This window comes from Boleophthalmus pectinirostris, unplaced genomic scaffold (genome assembly GCF_026225935.1).
Source record: "Boleophthalmus pectinirostris isolate CB_2022bp ecotype Guang Dong unplaced genomic scaffold, ASM2622593v1 HiC_scaffold_4, whole genome shotgun sequence".
NCBI classification, from domain to species: domain Eukaryota; kingdom Metazoa; phylum Chordata; class Actinopteri; order Gobiiformes; family Gobiidae; genus Boleophthalmus; species Boleophthalmus pectinirostris.
This window is the reverse complement of record NW_026571353.1, coordinates 25,821,110-25,840,693: the sequence shown is the minus strand read 5'-3', so window position 1 is coordinate 25,840,693 and position 19,584 is coordinate 25,821,110.

Genomic DNA, 19,584 nt, shown 5'->3' with positions numbered 1-19,584 from the left:
GACCAGCTTTTCGAGATCAGACAAGATCAGGAAAGCTCAAGGTGAATCTATACGACCTTAAAGCGTGTTGATAGAAAGCATTGACAGAACTTATCGTGTGATACAATTAAAAGTCCTAAATTACAGAAAACTGACTCTTGAGAGCTTTTAGCAATGTTAGAACCTTGTTGTTACCATCTCAAAAACACACCCAGAGTTTTGTTTCATTCACACATGTTTGAGTAATGCATTATTATCATTCTGCCTGCATCCACAAAGCTCAAAGTTTGGATGTCAACAGCAACTTTTTACCTCTTTTTCAGTAGAGATATTGGCAATTCCAGAGCTGAAATGATCCAAATGATTCTAGTGAAGGTGTGTGAGAGAAGAATTCAGCCTAAATATACAGAATTTGTGCGTCAGACATGTGTGAATGAAATAAAACACAACTCCGGGTATGTTTTTGATGAGGATACTATAACTATAATAACATAGAAAAAAGCATAATATGGTCTCTTTAAATTTGCTCTGATATGAAATCCATAATCTTAATACACAGAATACTACATACCCAGGACACACAGAACACACACACGACTCCCAAGCAATAAAACATGTGCACCCATTTTCCAAAATATGCCGCAACAGATGTGGAATAACAAGCTCCCAGCCACAGGCCTTCAGTGAGTCCAAGACAAATCCATGCACACTGATATTTATGACCCAATAAGCCATTATTTTGAAGTCATCTATTTTCATGAGAAATAAAACAGAAGTGCTAATGACAAATCAAAATGAGCCCTAAAACGTGCTACAATGGAGTCTGATAATTACATGGATTTTGTGGTAGCAACAAGAACCAAGGCTAATGGGACACTGATGAGTAAACGATGGTTAAGCATCTGACTCATTTTATTAAGTATTCAGTTGGTTAAGAAAGACCGGTTTATTAGAAAAGTGATCAAGGAGAAACAAGCCCATTGTACTGATAAAAGTATTTACAACACACGTATCTTAGTTGATATCACTCTCTCAAAAGTCCTGTATTATGGAAAATGTCAGGTTTAAGTCATATTATAATGTTACCTCATCAGAAACATACCTGGAGATGTGTTTTGTTTCATTTACACATGTTTGAGTAATCCATCATTATTAGTCTATATATTAGTCTATATCTCCAAAGCTCAAAATGCTCTGTTCCATCTTGTGATGTCATGAAGCGGTAGTTTTCAAGTCAACAGCTACTTTTACCGTTTGTACAGTAGAAATTGGCAAATTCCAGGGCTGAAAACACCCAAATGATTCTCATGGAGGTGTGTGTTTAGTTTAAAAACAAAGCGGAGCACTTCACGGTGTTTTCCGTTTGAGACAAGAACTCAAATCTAAATATGCAAGGTTTGGAATGAAACTAAACACAACTCCAGGTATGTCTGTGATAAGAAAACAACATTGTAACATAGATCAGAAAACAGCATAATATGAGCCCTTTAACAACACCCTCTGCATTTAAGCCTGGATTTTATGAAATACATTGCTAAACAAATTTAAAGATACATTATATAATGTTTCTACATCTTGCATTTGCTGAAATCCTCCCTGAAAAACATGCCTTTTCACTGTGACTGACCTGTAACTTGACTTGGTGGTGTGATCAGCTTGTCTACAAGTTTAATGCCATACTGTAAACATAGTAATAACAGAGCATCATATTTTTCAGACTATAAGTTGCACTTTTTTTCATGGTTTGGGTGGTCCTGTGACTTTATGCTCCGGTGCGACTTATGTATTAAAATTTTCACACTGACATCAGCGAGAGGGCGCTCTAGGCTTGTGTGCCAGTATTTGCTTCTACAGTATGTGATGTTGTTTCCTCATCAAAAACATACCTACAGATTTGCTTTGTTTCATTTAACACACAAACCCTGTATATTTAGGCTGCGTTCTACTCTCAAACGTCTCTGTCATGTTGTATTACAGGAAGTTCTCCACTGTGTTTCTAAACTCCATTCACCTTCACTAGAATCATCTGGATAATATCAGTCTTGGAATTGCCAAACTCTACTGAAGTAAAGGTAAAAGGAGCTGTTGACTTGAAAACTACACACATCACAAGGTGGAACAAACATTTTGAGCTTTGGAGATGTAGACATACTAATAATAAGCATGTGTGAATGAAACAAAACACAACTCTGGGTAGGTTTTTGTTGAGATAACAGTATTATAACATAGCTAAAACTTACAAGAATTTGTTTTGTTTTCTGCATTTTCCAACCTCACTAAACATGTTGGCAAATACTGTGGGTTGCAAACATTAAAATGTAAATAGTAAACGCTCCCCACGCTTTTGTCTGTGCCTATTTACTTCGTACAACTCCACGCTTCTCAAACATACATCTTTACATCGCTCCCATGGCAACACGCTGTTTCAGAATACTGTACACAGCGGTATCAAGCTGATTTCATTCATTCCTCCACAGCGTCAGTGTATATGTTGTTATTTCTATAGACATTACATTGCTGTGCGTGTTTGTGTGAGCGGTCCGTAAGCACACAGCTCTCACAGTCACAGATGGTACCAAGATGGCTGCCAGCTCTACAATTCTTCTCCGGTGGGAGCCAGAAGCATTGTCGGAAAATCTTGGAAGAGCCGTCGGACAGAATGGGGCACAAATTAGAGCTGTTAACAAAGGACAATGAGAGTGACATGCAGCTGTCTAATCTCATATCTTTGAAGTACACGGGGAACATTGAGGAGAGGGCTGTGTCTTCCTCCCAGGCCGAGGGAAAGGCAGAAGAAATGGCCTGACGTAAACTATTTAAGGTTTGCCAAAAGATTTCTGGTAATTCAAACTGGGTGCAAAGCTCTCTCAGCACTCTTGACTCACAAATTCCCAAATTGAATGCGGTGTGAGCAAGGCAGGGTTTCCGAGCTTTTTGACTTGTGCATATTTATTCATCTATTCATCTACTGTACACTTTTTGGTTTTTGGTTGTAAATGAGTTTGTCCACATTGGAATTGATTTTATACCGCCTGCCCACTTTTGCCTCTAAATGCTACTAAATCACATTTTTGTTTTGGTGGAATTTAAATGGAGAGTTTGAGTAAAGTCTTGCAGCTAAAATGTGACATAAAGTAGGTTGTTTGTGTAAAGTGTTCAATATTCATGGACACCACCAATTCAATGCTGCACTGATTCTCTGAGAGGCTTTAAAACAGCTTTGTATGAATAGAAAAGTGCAGTAATTTAAAGAATACCTATTGCTTTTTCTGAGTATTTCGTATTAAACCATAACAACCGTAGATTATGATTGTTTTGTTCACTGTAAACGGCCATGTAAAGTGGTTTAATGATAGATAATGTTAGATGTTCTTGACTTCTTCTGCAGATACTCTTCATAGTCGTATTTCACTGTAACCACCTGTGCATTTTCTTTTGTATGTTTTTAATTATTATGTAGTTTTACATGACATTTTCAAACCATCCACGTACTGTATAACCTGCAGTCTGAATGTACTTATCGCAAGTAAGTGGGCAGAGATAGGGCATAGGTGAAACCAGACAATTTCTGAGTATTCAAGCCTCAAATGTAGGAGAAAGAATTACTCCAACTTGCATGAATAAATCTAAATTAGGGATGTAACAATATCCAAATTGTAAGAGAATTTAAGTAATTTATCCTCCATGTACAGCTGTCAGTTTAACATTGACTCACAGAAGCTATAAAAACATGATCATCTTCCCTTGGCATACTGAGGTCTAACTGGTGCCGTTATAGTCTCACCACACTGACTTCATACTACCGTATTTACTACCGTAAATTCTGGACTATAAGCCACTACTTTTTTCTCACACTTTGAACCCTGCAGTTAATAAAATGATGCGGTTAATATATGGAAGGATTCTTTGTTTGGCACATTGTCCTTTCCATATAACTAGCGATATTGTCATTGCACTCAAACAGTTTATCGCCGTGTTATGATGCTAAATTAACATTAGTGAGGAGGATATGTCTTACTCATATGAGTAAATGACGAAAAGAAACGTTTCAAATTTCAATAGTCAGACATCCACTCATACCTGATCGATACAACTAACCCCACCCCCGACAGAGCCTGAAATCTGATGAAATCCTCCAAGACACTGACATGATGCAGACAGGACAGCGGCTCTTGCAGGAGTCATGCGGCGTAGAGCGCGGGGAGAGATGGGGGTGATGAGCTGAGGAAGATGCTGTTTGATTGTGTTTTGAAGAGTTATTTTGCGCTTCATGCACACACCCTCCTCATGGAAAACACACAAAGAAATACATATGATGCAGCAAGTTGATGTGGCTGTGGAAGAAGGAAATCAAGCTACTGCACGTGAGCTCGGCATTAGTGAGCCGATGGTGAGATTTTGGTGACGGCAGCGTGACGCAACTGACTCAATGCAAAAAGACGACAAAAGCTTTCAGAGGCGATAAAAGCAGACGGCCCGAACTTGAAAATGTTCTTGAAGACGTAACACCTGCGGCTTATATTCAGGTGCAGTCTATATATGTACAATTGAAAAATTTTGTTGATGCAGCATAGATTCAGGTGTGTTCAATAGTCCAAAAAATACGGTACTATGTTATACTTTCTGTGTGGAGTTTGCATGTTTCTCCCTGTATCTCTATGGGTTTCCTCCAGGTGCTCCAGTTTCCCCATCAGCTCAAATTATGCTACATAGGTCTCCAGGAAGAATAACTGATAGCTAAGGTCAATTAAATACAATCAATTTACCTGTCCAGGGAGTACAGGTGGAAACAACTTGGTACAATGCATCTCTCCTGTTAAGGTTAATGTATATTGTGCACTGTCCCTGTCTCATTAAATAAATAAAATAAAACTAATAAATAATAAACCTCCTCCTTTGGAAGCACAGTGAAGGGGCTTGAACAGTCAAAGATCATACTATGTTCACTTTAGAAATCATACTATCATCTACTAGCATACGACTAATCATCATACTATGTTGACTTTTCAAGACCCCTGGGCCCGGATTATTGATGGTAAATACATTTTTTTTTTTTACTTCCACCCTTTCTTGGACAAGCTGAAAACGTCTACAACACAAATTTGTCGGTACGATATTTTCACGATATGCATCTCATGGTATTATTATTGTTGTTGATGGCGTTGGTGGTGGTAGTAGTACTAGTACTAGTAGTATATATTTATTGTGATATTTTGTAGAGACTAACAAAATTGTGAATATACTACTTTTTTCTTTTAAAAATGCCTTGACAAGCCTTTGGTTCTGGCATAAACCAAAGAGTTAAGATTTGAAAGTGCTTAAATTTTTTCATTGTGTAAACTGGACTGAAACAGAATAAGGAATTATTGTACATGTAGTACTCTTTGTTTCTTTGAGCTGTTGCTGCACCATAACAATACATATAAGTAACTTGAGATTTGATATATTGTGATGGCCCACGATTTTATTGAGAGACTTTTCACGATACGATATCACGATATTTCGATTATTGTTACATCCCTAATCATCATCAAAATACAACTTTAAGTAAGCTGAGGATGACAGAAAACCATTACTTATAACCTCATAAGATTGCATTTTACATAATATGTCTCCTTTAACATATCTTGCCAAGTACAGATAATCTTAGGAAGTAATTCATGAACAGTATATGAATCATAATTGGAAATGAAGTAATCAAAATCCTTCATTGAACATATGCGCAAACTGGGACTGAATGCCGTTTCTAAATTGCAAAAGCTCTTTTCCAAAACTGAGGATTTTCTGTAATGTGGAGAAGCCAACATAAATATTACCTAATAACTATTGAGTGTGCTTTCTGTGCTGGAATTACATTTTCGTTCACAGTTCTTAGTCAAAATTAGAATTGCTCAAATCGCTCATAGCTATCATATTTCTGTTCATATCTATTTCCATCGATTTCAGTAACATTTGTTGTTTTCTGCAATATTCAACTTTGGATTCATTTTAAAATTTTAATATGCAACAAGCTTGGGTTTATCTGAGTACACAGAATCACAATTAACCAGGAACACGCCTAATTCTTCTCGTCAACCAATCCCAACTCATCCTCTCGAGCCATATTCATATTGGTGTATTTTCTTTTGCAGTTTGTTTACTCATTGCCATGATATTTGGTGATTTACTTCATTGAAAATCCAGCCTGAGATTGGACCGCAGTAGACCAGAACACGCTGAGCTAAAAACCAGTGCTCCGCTCCACTGTGTGATTTGGGCCATAAGCACATTCACATATAATTACAGCTTGTGCTAGTGACGCCTGCCAAAGTGTCTAAGCCTCCACCACTTTTAGGTTTGGATGAGTGCTGCGATAAATACAACTATATCTCATGCAAAATTGTAAATGAGAAAGGGAAAATATGGTTTGATAGAACTGCCATGGTCCTAATCTGGAATAGTGCAATAATTATAGTAATATTATAAGGAGGATATTATGCTATTTATAGTGTGGGGTCGTTTTTGTGATATAAAGTAATATTAAAGCAGCAGGGTAGCTTGTTCTTACACTTCATAGTGAGAAGTCTGGGTCACAATTTGATTTCTGGGAAGCATGGGGCCTTTCTATGGGGAGTTTGCATGTTCTCCTTGCGTCTGAGCTGTAGGGGTGCTAAGTTTGTCAATGGGGATGCACATTTAACCCCTAAACTATGTTTGCTTTTCTGTTTTAACCAAATTTAAACACAATCAGCCCCTGTAGTGAATTATAAACTGAATGTATAGACTGAATGTCCTATGAAGATGGGGCAAAAATCTTTGGGGGAGTTATGGGGGTGCATTGACCATTCCAGGGGCCAGTCGAACAGATAGAACATATCTTAACCTCAAATGTATAGGTGTTACCTGGTGAAATCTGGTACTTTTGTTAATGTAGTTTTCCATGGCCAATATTCTAACATACCTGGACGAAAATTAATCAGTCAGTCAATCAAACTTTATTTGTATAGCACTGTTCATACATTTGAAATCTAGCGCAGAGCACTTCACATCCAACAGAAAAAATACAATGTTCAAAAAAACTACAGTAACCCCACCCCCATTGTTTCATTCATATATACTAGTGATGTAACAACCAAAATATCATGATATCGTATCATCAAAGTTCTCACAGTTATATCGTGGATCATCACAATATAACAAATTACAAGCCTCTTTGCTTAAATTAAGAGTTATGGTGCAGCGATAACTAAAAAAAGACAGAGGGAACTACATAGACCATGATCCTTTGCTCCATTTCAGTGCAGACTACAAGAAGAAATAACAGTTCTAAGCACTTTTAAGTCTTAGTTCTTTGGATTAAGTCTTATCAAGGCATTTTAAGAAGAAAAGTTTTGTTTGCCTCCACAAAATATCACATTAAATATCGTACAGTGAGATGTATATCGGGAAAATATTGTAGAGTGAGATTTGGATATTGTTACATCCCTAATCGTGAGCCTCCCCACCATATCGTGAGCTTTCCCTCAATCTCACAATAAATATCATACTCTGAGGTTCATACCATGACAATATATCACATTGTGAGACTTGGATATCGTTACACCCCTAATATATACAGCAGTTTAGACAGAAACATAAGACATAAATCTCTTAAATATTATAGCAAAAATAAAAATGTAGACCTAAAATTAGATGGAGACAAAGTAAAATAATAATTATTATTATATTTAAAACAAATATAATACTAATGCTAATACTAATACTACTACTAATAATAATTCAATTTAAAATAAGTAAAAGTTTCAGTTAAAAGCTAAATTAAAAAGATACATTTTGCGTTTTGTTTTGTTTTTTTTAAATATGAACACTCGCAGGTGACTTCAGATCCTCAGGTAGACTATTCCACAGATGGGAGCCATAAAAACTGAATGTCGCCTCACTGTCAGTTTTAGTTTGGCCTCTTGGGACATTTAAAAGATGAGTACCTGAGGACCTGAGAGTCCGAGAGGGCTCATATGATAAAAGCAGATCAGATAAATAAATACGACTAAGACTGTTAAAGAGCTTTATAAACCAATAAAAGAACTTTAAAATCTATCCTGAAGCTCACAGGAAAATATATGATTCCTTATGCAGCAAGTTTCTTTTCTAATACAAAAATCATTACATTAAAAGCCTAAACTTATGGTGCTGATTTAACAGCTTACGCTACACTGGCTACAGCATTAATCACACACATCATATTAACTATATCATGTGAAGATCGCTGCTCCAGAACTCCATTGCGGGATATAGGTTTCACCACACACTTTTTGGCCCGGGTCTCTACTTTCTTTGGCACGGGGGAAATTTGACCTTTGACCTCCCCACACGTCTCCGGAGTGCTGAAACGTTCCCCTGGACCACTCGCAGATGGTGAAAATACAAGATGTTAAGATTTCAACACAGAGGAGATAGCCAAAAGTACTTAATGTTATTTCACTCCCTCTGTTTTGGATTGGATACAGACAGGTTTAAGAGTTATAATGTTCTGCTGTGTGACCTTAAGAGACCAGCACAATGATTTATAGCCAGTGTCTGTGATTTGTGTGATTTTCGTCTGCCTCGCTTGGGAGTTGTCTTGCCCATTTTACTTCAGGGGCTTGTGGTTATGACTGGACCTGTCAGTCGCGGTGTGAGAACTAGTTTCAAAATGTCTTCTTGTTTAGAATCATTCCCCGGTTTATGAAAAGTGAGTTATGTGTTTTTGAAATACAACGCTGTGTTTTGCAGTTGCTGAATAGGTAGAAACGCTTTAAGTTGTTTTAGGGATTGAGAGAGATCTTCCAAAAATGAGAAGTAGACCCTTTAAAAAATAAAAACAATCTAAACTCTGGAATGGAGGCAACTGGAGGCAAAAGTGAAGCAGAACGGCCAAAACATGCACACGAGCCCCTGAGCTACAAGCCCACCAGGAAAAGCTTAAATCTGCAAATATCAGACCACTGCAAGGGGGAAAACCACAAGCTAAAGTCATACGTTGCAGCTGATGTCATCAATATTCCCTGGGGGAGTGATGCTAACTGGGGGTACTACTGAATCTGAACCTCTGTGACTCAAGTTAGACTTTGACTGATGATTTTTTTTATTTCAAGTTTGTGCCAAGAGAGAAATAATCATACATAATCATACAAAAATCGACAGTGCGCCTTAAAATCCGGTGCGCCTTATGCATTAATTCTGGTTGTGCTTACTGACTTTGAACCAATTTTATGTGGTACAAGAAGCTCAAAAATCTGTCAAAATATATTAGTATGACTTTGGTAAGCTACGAAGCTGGACCGCTTGATGGATTGTCAGAGCATTGTGGCCACTGTAGTCAGGAGCCTCGTGGAGTCTGACAGAAGCATCAGCGTACAAGAAGAGAGCTGTTTTTTCAGCATTTATAGTTTATGCAAATTAGCCATGCGGTTTTAAGTTTTGTTTCCGTAAAATGTAAACAAATGTGCACCAAGCTGCATTAAACACATTATTACTCAATGTATATTTCAGTCCTCCTCGTAGGAAATAAAAATCCAAAGTTAAATTATCAACCCATAGTCACATTCATAACACACATTCACCAAAACAGGGACACAACGCCGGGCGAATTACACCATGATCTGCCAATGGATCATGGATGCCTGGGATAAGGGATCAGTCTCAAGTGTCGTGCGTTTGTTTTGCTTAATGCGAAATGTATGAAAATAGACAAGAGAATTCAACATTATTGATACTGCACCTTATAATCGGGTGCGCCTTATAGTCCAAAAAATGCGGTACATTGTAAACAACAGAAAAGCACATTTCTCAAAGCGCATTAATCTTAGATTTAACACAGTCTGACCAAAGAGGACTGTTTTAGCTTAAACTACTATTTGAGATGATTTGTGATGTTTAGCAAGCCTCTCACACATAAGCGTCAATTTTGCATAACATAAGACCTTTAATTAGTGCCTAAATACAGTCTAAGTAGAAAAAAAGGTTTCAAAAGAAGCGCTTCCTGGACCTCCAGAGGATAATACACAATAGATCAAACTCAGTGGTGCTCTTTGGGAAGGGAAGTCAGTAAAAAGATGCAAAAAAACAAAAAAAAAACCAAAAAAAACATGTTTGTCCCCTGAGGAAAGCCATTGGCTGAAACATGTCAGGACTTTGTAAATTTCCATTAAGACATGCCATAAATTAATAAACACATTTTATTTTAACCAGTGAGTGCCTTGGGTCTTTTGCATCTTTTTACAGTCTAAGTACAGTTATAGTACAGCGTACTACAATGTAAGTACCAAGAAATTCCCAGTTTTGCCAGATTTACAATAAATAAAAAAATAAAACATTTGCAAAATCATCATGAGCTTTAAACACTCCACCACACTTTTTCCAAGCATAAGATCCGAAAAGCATAGCGCTCAAATGATCCACAACAAACAACTTACCCCTTGTATTCCACGCGTTGTTATGCATGCAAACATCCACAATCACGTATCCAAGCCATTCTCCTCTAATCCCACAATCCCTGAACTCATTTGAGCTCAAAAGCACTACAAATGAGACGATAGCATTTCCAACAGAGCCCCAGTGACTGATTCAGTGAGGCTGCTTTGAGAGCTGATTTTGGCATTTGATATTGTCTCTCATGGTAACTGCGCATTTCACATGTGCTCCTCACATTTCCACTATAGGATGATAAGGTACAGAACACGTCATGTTAAAAAAAAAAAAAAAAGGGAGAGAAAAAAACTATAACATGAAATTCATACGTCTTCATCATGATTTTCTTCCATGTTTTTGAGCTCCAGTATCTTGTCACAGTACAGATTGAAGCAGCCCTTTACGTTAAAATAAATCTTCTGTGTACTGCCTGCATCTAATTATGAAGCGTTTTCTTGTCTGAAAATCAGCAAGTGTGAGGTTAGCATGCTAGTTGTAAACAAAACGCTGACCTGGTCTCGGAAAAGTGGTGAAAAACACTTGTAAATTCATCGTAGTGAATAATTAGGATGCTCATAATTGTTTAGGAATAATTTTGGACCACTAAGGTGTTTACTAGTTTGTTTTTTTTCCAAAATTTTTAAGCAAAAATCAGATACAGCCCCTTTGATGAAGACATATTATTATTTTTGGTTAGTATATTATATTAAACTATAAAGTCTACCTCATAATTTTAAGTTTTGTTCATGTTTAACTTCAATATTGGTCTAAAATGGTTTAATAAAAGAAACTGTCTATTGACTTTCTGTTCAAAACTCCAAAACTGAGAGGCCCCATCACACAGTGGCACTTCACAATAACAAGCAACATATTTTAATTCTTGTTTTATAGTTGAAAAAGTGAGAAAGTAACAAAAGTAGGCGGAGAGAGGCAGCAGATGAAAACTGATGCTCTGAACACTCAAGCCTTGGATGCAAAACAGTGCAGGGCATGTATGAATCAATCGAAATGAACTCCACTCGTAAGTATGCAAAGGATGATGAACACCATTATAACATGGTTAAAAGTTCATAAAAGTCCATTTTACATAATATGTTCCCTCTGAGGTAAATTGGACTTCCACTGTGTTGGCTCTAATAAAACCAATATAATGAATAAAGCTGTTTCTCCTCAGGCGGGACACAGGGAATGGTCTGCTGATCGTTATAGCTTTGCATTAGTGGATACGTTTGAATTTAAGTGTAGGTTTTACAATAGAACAAATGGAACGCCTGACCGCTGTTTGGATGGATGGACATGCCCACCGGGTATTTTGAGCCTTTAAACACGATCATAACAGAGATGAAGGCATGATTTAAAAAGACTAGCGTGACAATCTGAAAACAAAGGTAGTAGGTGATGAGTTTTTTTTGTTTGTTTGTTTTTGCTATCAGGGCACAACACCATAGATATTTAATCATTATGAACAGCTACAATTATAAAAAGGTAAATAGCCACATTTACATAGTGTATTTCCAACCTTTAACTGGGTTTCAACGCTTCATTTAAAAGTTCTGTACTGTGCAATATTGATTCTTGTGAGCTTTAAGCCGTGTTATAATGTTGGAGTCGCCTAAAAACATATATGTTTAAGGAGGAACTATAGGGAAACTGTTTTGGGATTTTTAAAATATATCCTACTGTTTGGTGACATGGATTCATAGTGAGAAATTAATGTAACGCACACAAGGCCTTAATACATGTTTCAGTCTTTCACATTTGCTTATTTGAACTCTTGTGCATTGGGCAAGTAGACAAATATGAAAAGTAAAAGGGATTAAATACATTTTTTTCACATACTCCCAACTTAATTAAATATGAAACCAGCAAGGTGGGGCTGGGAGATTATAGGGTACTATTATGGCCAGGATTTAAAAAAACAAACAAAAAAAAAAAACTTAATTTGTGGATGCACAATGATAAAAATAATATTAAAAATTACAAGGAAGTCTAAAAAGGTTTTGAGAAGATTGAAGAAGCTTGTCAGGAATGTTGGTCATCAAAAAAGTTGGTATTATTAGGTTGTTAACTTCATGTGGATTTAACACTAAAATGTCGCCAGCATTTATTACAGAGGACATGTTATAAAATTAAAAATACAAATAAAATTAACAAAATCTAAATGCTAAGATGTTCATTTACCTCCATATAGATAGAAAATCACAAAAAATATATATATTGCAAAACACTTTTCTTCTTCAGGTCCCAGGAGGATATATATATTTTTTTTAATTTGATATATTATATGTATTTTTGCATGTTAAAGGGCCCATATTACACTATTTTCTGATCTGTTACAATGTTGTTTCCTCATTGCAAACATACCTGGAGTTGTATTTTAATGTAACTTTACTACTTGCACCCAACATTCGAAAATGAAAGTTTATTTTTATTTGTTTATATATGAAAAAATATGTAAAATAAAGAAAAAGTTGCTGTGCCGTAAGCTCCTCCTCTGTAAAGATCAGATCATGTTTAAACAGATCTCAAACAAACATGTACCACACAAAAGCCAAGATTTAAAAATAGCCCATTGACCAAACTTCTCCGAGTTCACTGCGGTGTTTTTGTCTGAAGAAAGTATGATTTATGTTCCTCTTTGTCGCTAGAATGAGACTACATTTTTAGCATTCTGACCTTGGCCTTCTCTTTTCTCACTGGGAGCAATCACAGCTCAATTATACCCCAGCCACGAGGAAAAAAAATGTCCCAAATATCGTCCAACCAATGGGGACCAGCCGTTTAATAAGGAGCTCTCTGCAAGTGTCATGTAAACTACTCCGGACAACCACAGGCCCTAATGAAATATGCAAATGTGTGGAATAAACTGGAATCCTACTAAAAAACAATTAACCTTAATATTTGTGGTGCTCCGAGGCTGTCAGAGTACACCAGGAGTCTGCTCTGAGCGCTGGCTGGTACTCGAGAGGGACCTTGTTCTTGTCAAGCGTCCTTGTAAACATAAACAAGTTTTCTACAGGCTGGCAGGGCTGCTGTGTCAATCTCTGAAATTATTGTCCATGCAAAAAACAAAAAACAAAAAAAACCCCATAAAATTCTAACAAAATTGTGACAAAAAATATATGTAACAACTTAAAAAAATGCTAAAGTATATACATAACATCTGCTTAAAAAAAGAAAGGACACATAACACCAGTCTGGGCGTGTGACAGATTTTTTTACTTTTATTGTTTTTTACTTACTTTTACCTTTTATGTACTTTTTTTTTTTTACAGCTCTCCCATCAGACAGAAGATTGCGCCACCTACAGGCCAGAAACACCAGACTACGGAACAGATTTTACCTTGATGCTGTTACGCAGATCAGTTCTGTCAGAAAGTCCGGACACTAATGCAACTTACAAGATAGCACTGACTTGGAACGCACTTTAGAAAATGTGGGCTGTTTTTAGAGACAGTTTTTGACATACAATATAAACTATTTATGCTTATTATTATTTGTGCTGCTGTTGACCTGGACCTGAGTGCAGTGTTTCGTTTCTGTGTATTGTTTTATACAGAAAAGACAAATAAAATTCTGATTCTGAAAATGCTATATTCCCTGAAAATGTTTCTGATTAGTTTTTGATGCTCATAGATTTCTATATTACTCAAACATGCATGGATGACAAGTAAACCACGTCAGGTGTGTTTTTGATGAGGGAACAACATTATAACATGGTAGAAAAATCCGTGTATCATTCGTTCATTCGTGTTTTTCAATATAAAACCAAAAATAAGAAAACGAAAAAACAACAGTTTTCTTCGTTATTTGTCTCCAAAACCAAAATGAAAAAAACGGATAACGATTCGTTTTTCAGTTTTCGATTTTGTGTTTAAATGAAGAATGGAAAAAACGGATAACGGCCGTTTCCCGTTTACGTGACTTCCGTGACTGCGATGCCGGAAACTTTTGCACCGGGTACGGACTGAACCAGGACTGATCCAGGTCCGAGACCAGAGACGGAACTGAGACCGAGACCAGTGGTCCGAGCGGTTCCATGTCATAGTCTCCGCGCTGGTTCCGTGCAGGGAAAGTGAGAATGCGCTGTGGACTACAGGTCCGGACGGGGTCTGCTCCGGTCCTCCCCCGCGTTCAAGAACCGCGGCTGGTTCCGAGGTGGTGCAAAGCATCCGAACTGACGCTTTCACACCAACGAAAACGAACCGAACCAAGAGCTTTTGGTTCAAATGGACCAGGTCCGGGACCAGACCGGGACCAGAGCGCTACTGAGACTGGGACCAGACCGGGACCAGAGCGGGCCTGAGACAGAGACAAGACCGAGAACAAGATCGAGACCAGACCGGAGGCTCAGAGCCCACAGCAGGGCCGGAGCTCGAAGCTGAGGCTTGGACCCCACGGAGGCTCAGAGTCAAAGTTTGAAGTCCGCCCCAGGCCCGCTCTGGTCCTGGTCTGGTCCCGCTCTAGTCCCGGTCTGGTCTCGGACCTGGATCAGTCCCGGTTCAGTCCGTACCCGGTGCAAAAGTTTGGCATCGCAGTCACGGAAGTCACGTACACGGGAAACCGTTATCCGTTTTTTCCATTCTTCATTTAAACACAAAATCGAAAACTGAAAAAAAACGAATCGTTATCCGTTTTTTCATTTTGGTTTTGGAGACAAATAGCAAAGAAAACTGTTGTTTTTTCGTTTTCTTATTTTTGGTTTTATATTGAAAAACGAGTGAACGAATGATACACGGATTTAGAAAGCTCCCTAATGTAATTGAATTGTCTTTGTTTACAACCCACGGGTGTCAGAATGATCAAACATTACGGATGGTTCCATAGCGTGGAGTTCCTCTGCACTTCTCCACAGTGTTACTATTATTTCATTTCATTTACATTAAGTTAATTACAGCACACATTTTAGTTAATTTAATTCTTTACTTTTAGAGGAACATTATTTTTCAGTTTTATACTTATTTGCCTTTTTGTTACTTTGAGTGTAATTCTCCCGTCTTGTGTTTAGTTTTAGTTGGCTCTCGGGTAGTTTTGTTCAGTTCATTCTGATTTAAGTTACCCCAGTTACCCCGGCTTTTTGTTAGTGATTTACCTAATTTGAGCCTTTGTTAAATTGCATCTTTTTTTTAACTTCATTAAATTTAAACTTATTTTTTTATACCTTGTCTTTGCTTTTCTGCTTGGCCCACTACACATAGATATTAACAATTTAAAATAAAATATCTCATCTTCAACAACCCCGTAACAGGAAGCTGAAGCATGACTGTTTACCTGTATGTCCTACATTTTGTTCTTTTTCTATTGTTTTAACATGTTGGTAAAATACAGGAAGCTGAAATCCATGAGATTTCATTGAATTACAAAGTTGTTGTTTACATCTTTTGGTTTGTTTAGTATTCTGGTAGATTTCAGACACATTTTTATCACTGAGATGTGGTCTTTATGATCTTGAACAGAACTAACCCCCTTGGTATGTGCACTGTACTTTACATAGGCTGCAGAACCATAAGAGACTTGAGTTGATTTTTGGCACAATTTCGCAGCTCAATTTGGGCATCTCACGTTACCATTTCTTTCCGAGTGCGTCCTGTTCACACTAATCTTTGGCTGTTGGAATATGCGCAGCGCTCGTGGCCACCCGTACCACTGCGGTTTCCATCCCTGTATCTCGAAATGTCGCTAAGACTTCTAAAATGAATGAAATGGTGCTGATGTGGCAACACCGGGAGACAGGATTACCGTGGCGACCGCAGTCCGAGCTCTGATGTTTGGGGCTGTAGCTCGGGCAAATCCTGGCTCTCAACAGAGGACTTGTTCTAAAGCTTGTTGTGGAAACGCTAAGCCAAAGCAAAGCCCGCACACAGCTCTATGTACACATGCACACCTGGAATACAACGGTTACATGCTATTACAGGCTGACAGCAATCATGTGGGAATATTCTCCAGGAAATATTTAGAACGTATGGCCCCCAGATCAGTGTGTAGTGTTTGAGGAGAGTAAATATGAAGGTTTGTATGTGAAATTCCCACTCACTAAACTTAGATATGCTAAGACAAAGATGCAAACACATAAAGCTCAACACTGTTGGGTAAAATTGTATATTTATTACAAATATGAATACACTATACACTAAAAAGAGCTGGAAATGCTGGGTAAGGGTTATTTTTAAGTGATCATTTCAAGTTCTGAGAAATTGCGTGAGTGTAAAAACTCTAACACTAACTCTTAGGGCCTGTTTACACGAGAACGCTTGTGGGTAAAAACGACAAAATATTTTATCAGCAGTGCCTTTCATTTAGACAGACAGTGTTTTTTGGGAGCTTAAAAACACAAAAATCTGAAACCACCCTCCAGAGTGGAAAAGTTGAATACACTCTGCCGTAGCGTTTCCGTCTACACTGAGCAGATCTGATGCAAAACTCTGGTCAGATCTGCTTACGTCGCGAACGTATTTACGTCACATACATCACTACCTAGCGTCACTACCTCACGTCCAGGGTGGAAGCCATTTTGCTAGGCAAAAAGCATCCGTATCAACAAGGCAACATCAACAGTCAACATCAACATTGTCAACAGTTATCGGCGAGTTTCAACTTTTCAAAGTAACGTTTTTGATCCTCAACATTCAATGACTTAGAGTAAGATGACGAAGTCATGTTAAATGCAAAACCTACTTCAAAATAAGATGAGTTATCTCATAACAAAGACATACACAACGCAACTGTCGACACAAACGAGCGGCCCCACTGACTTTTTGCCTACCAGCCACAACGTTTTCTCGTGTGCATACCCAATCGAATTCCACACACTTTTGCGTCACCGTAGGCACGCAGATTTCCTCCTGAAAACACTCATCTAAATGCAGAATAAAAAGAAGATACGATGCCACTTTTGCGTCTTCTGTTCAGACCGTCATCATATAAACATATCCTTAAACCCATTAACACAATATATATTCTAAATAAATTGACATTTTTAAAATTTGAACCATCTCATATTGTTGTCTCTTCATAAAAAAAAAAACATACCTGCAGTTGTACCTTATTTCATTAATCCATTAATCGAAAGTCTTCTTCTCTGAGCACTAAAATATTTAGAATTTTGCCAGGATTGTTGCATCATATGCAAAAATACAAACTTGGAAAAACTGTGTGCACAACTAATACATTAGCTTCTATTAGCCAAGAATTCGCCTGGACTACAGGGGCTTTATTTGTTTTATTTTGTCAATGTTCATTCCCATTGCTGATTGCAGGATTTTATTATGTAGACTTAATACATTTTTCTAAAGTATAAAAATATTTATACTTTGTTTTGATGCTCAACCAGACTGTAAAGGTTGGGTCTCTCTTGTTTTAGTCTCTGTATAAGCAAGAATGAATAAACATGAGAATAAACATGAAAACCACAATTTAAAAAACAAAATCCAGTCCCGTAATAGCTTTGATTACCATAATATAGTACAAGGGCAGAGAAAAGGAATAGATTATGAAAATGTACCTTTGTTCACGGAAATGTTTTTACTCTAACCATTAAGCTTTACGGGAAACAACAGGCCTACCTACATTAAATTGTATTTTAGAGCAGATTGAATCATGACCCCTCCTCTGAAAGCAGGCGTCACTCTCGGTCCCTCCCTTCATCCTCACTCGTCTTTACACTGGGCTAGAGTTGCATTTTTCACCCCTTACGTTTGAGCGGCCATTTTCACCACAGAGATATGTTGTGTGCTGCTCTAATGCTTCACAGGCGGTCAGGGGAATGCCCACCATGAATCATGAAAATGCATTTTCCAAACCCCATTATGAGCAGATTTACGTGCTCATTGGTTTCTCATTATGGGGCCATTTTCTGACTTAACCCACTTGTTCATGCTACTGGTTTGCTTTAATGTGTGCAGTACTAGCAATACATATGGAATACTTTGGTTATTTGACCAGCTGGGGTTGATTCACCCCCCAAAAATAAATAAATATATATAATAAATAATAATAATAATAATAATAATAATAATAATAAAATGGTAAATCATCACATTTTTCTATAGCGCTTTTACACTAAAAGCACTTCACATCATGGAACCACTCACCCATTCACACACACACCAGTGTACGCAGACGCTGAGGGCGAGGTGGTTTAAGTGTCTTGCCCAAGGACCCAACAACAGCATTCGTCTGTATGAGCTGGAATACCACCAGTCAACGTGTGGGTCAGTGGATCTAACCACTCAATCCAAGATGTTTATGTCGAGAGCAGGATTTGAACCGCCAACCTTCAGATCAGTGGACGAACGCTCTACCAACTGAGCCCATGTACATGTAAACTTAATACATACATTTAATTTAATCACATTTAATTGTACACAGAGTCATCAACATCATCTTGCCTGAGGGTGATAGTGAAGAATTTTAGAATTTCTTGGGCATCTAATTCATTATATTTAACTTTTTGATTATATTTACACTTTAATTAGCCTTAATAAAGCATGAACAAAGACTTAATTCATAATGAACAAAAAGTTTATTAACAATTAAAAAAAAAAAAAAAAAAAAGGAACTATTGATTTGGGGTGACAGTAGTAGTAGTAGTAGTAGCAGTAGTAGCAGTAGTGTTTGTCCACTGATCTAAAGGTTGGCAGTACGAATCCCACTCTCGGCATGAACATCATTGGTAGAGCAGCCAGATCCACTGACCCACAGGTTGACGGTACAGTTCCTACAGATGAATGCTGTCATTGTGTCCTTGGGCAAGACACTTAACCCACCTCACAAACATTTGTGTTTGTATGAATGTGTGTGAATGGGTGAGTGGTTCCTTGATGTAAAGAGCTTTGAGTGCCTTGAAGGTGGAAAAGCGTTGTGTAAAAATGTGATTAGTGATGATGATTCATGCTTAGTAACTACTTAATTAAAGGGTTAGGAGTCAGAGTTACTAAAAGCACAGTATAGACATTTTAATATAAGACACTTTTGATTGATAGCAGAGAGATGATCTGCTTATTTTGCATGATGGGTGAGTGGGGAATTACTCTTAAACTTAAAAGAAAACAAAGGCGAAGGAAAAAAATGGAGCCATCCCTCATGAACTCTCAAACATCTCGTCTGATTAGTTTACAAACCCATCAAAACGTCTTCTCTCAAACCACCTGAGGCCCTCACGTTGAATTAATGCACAAT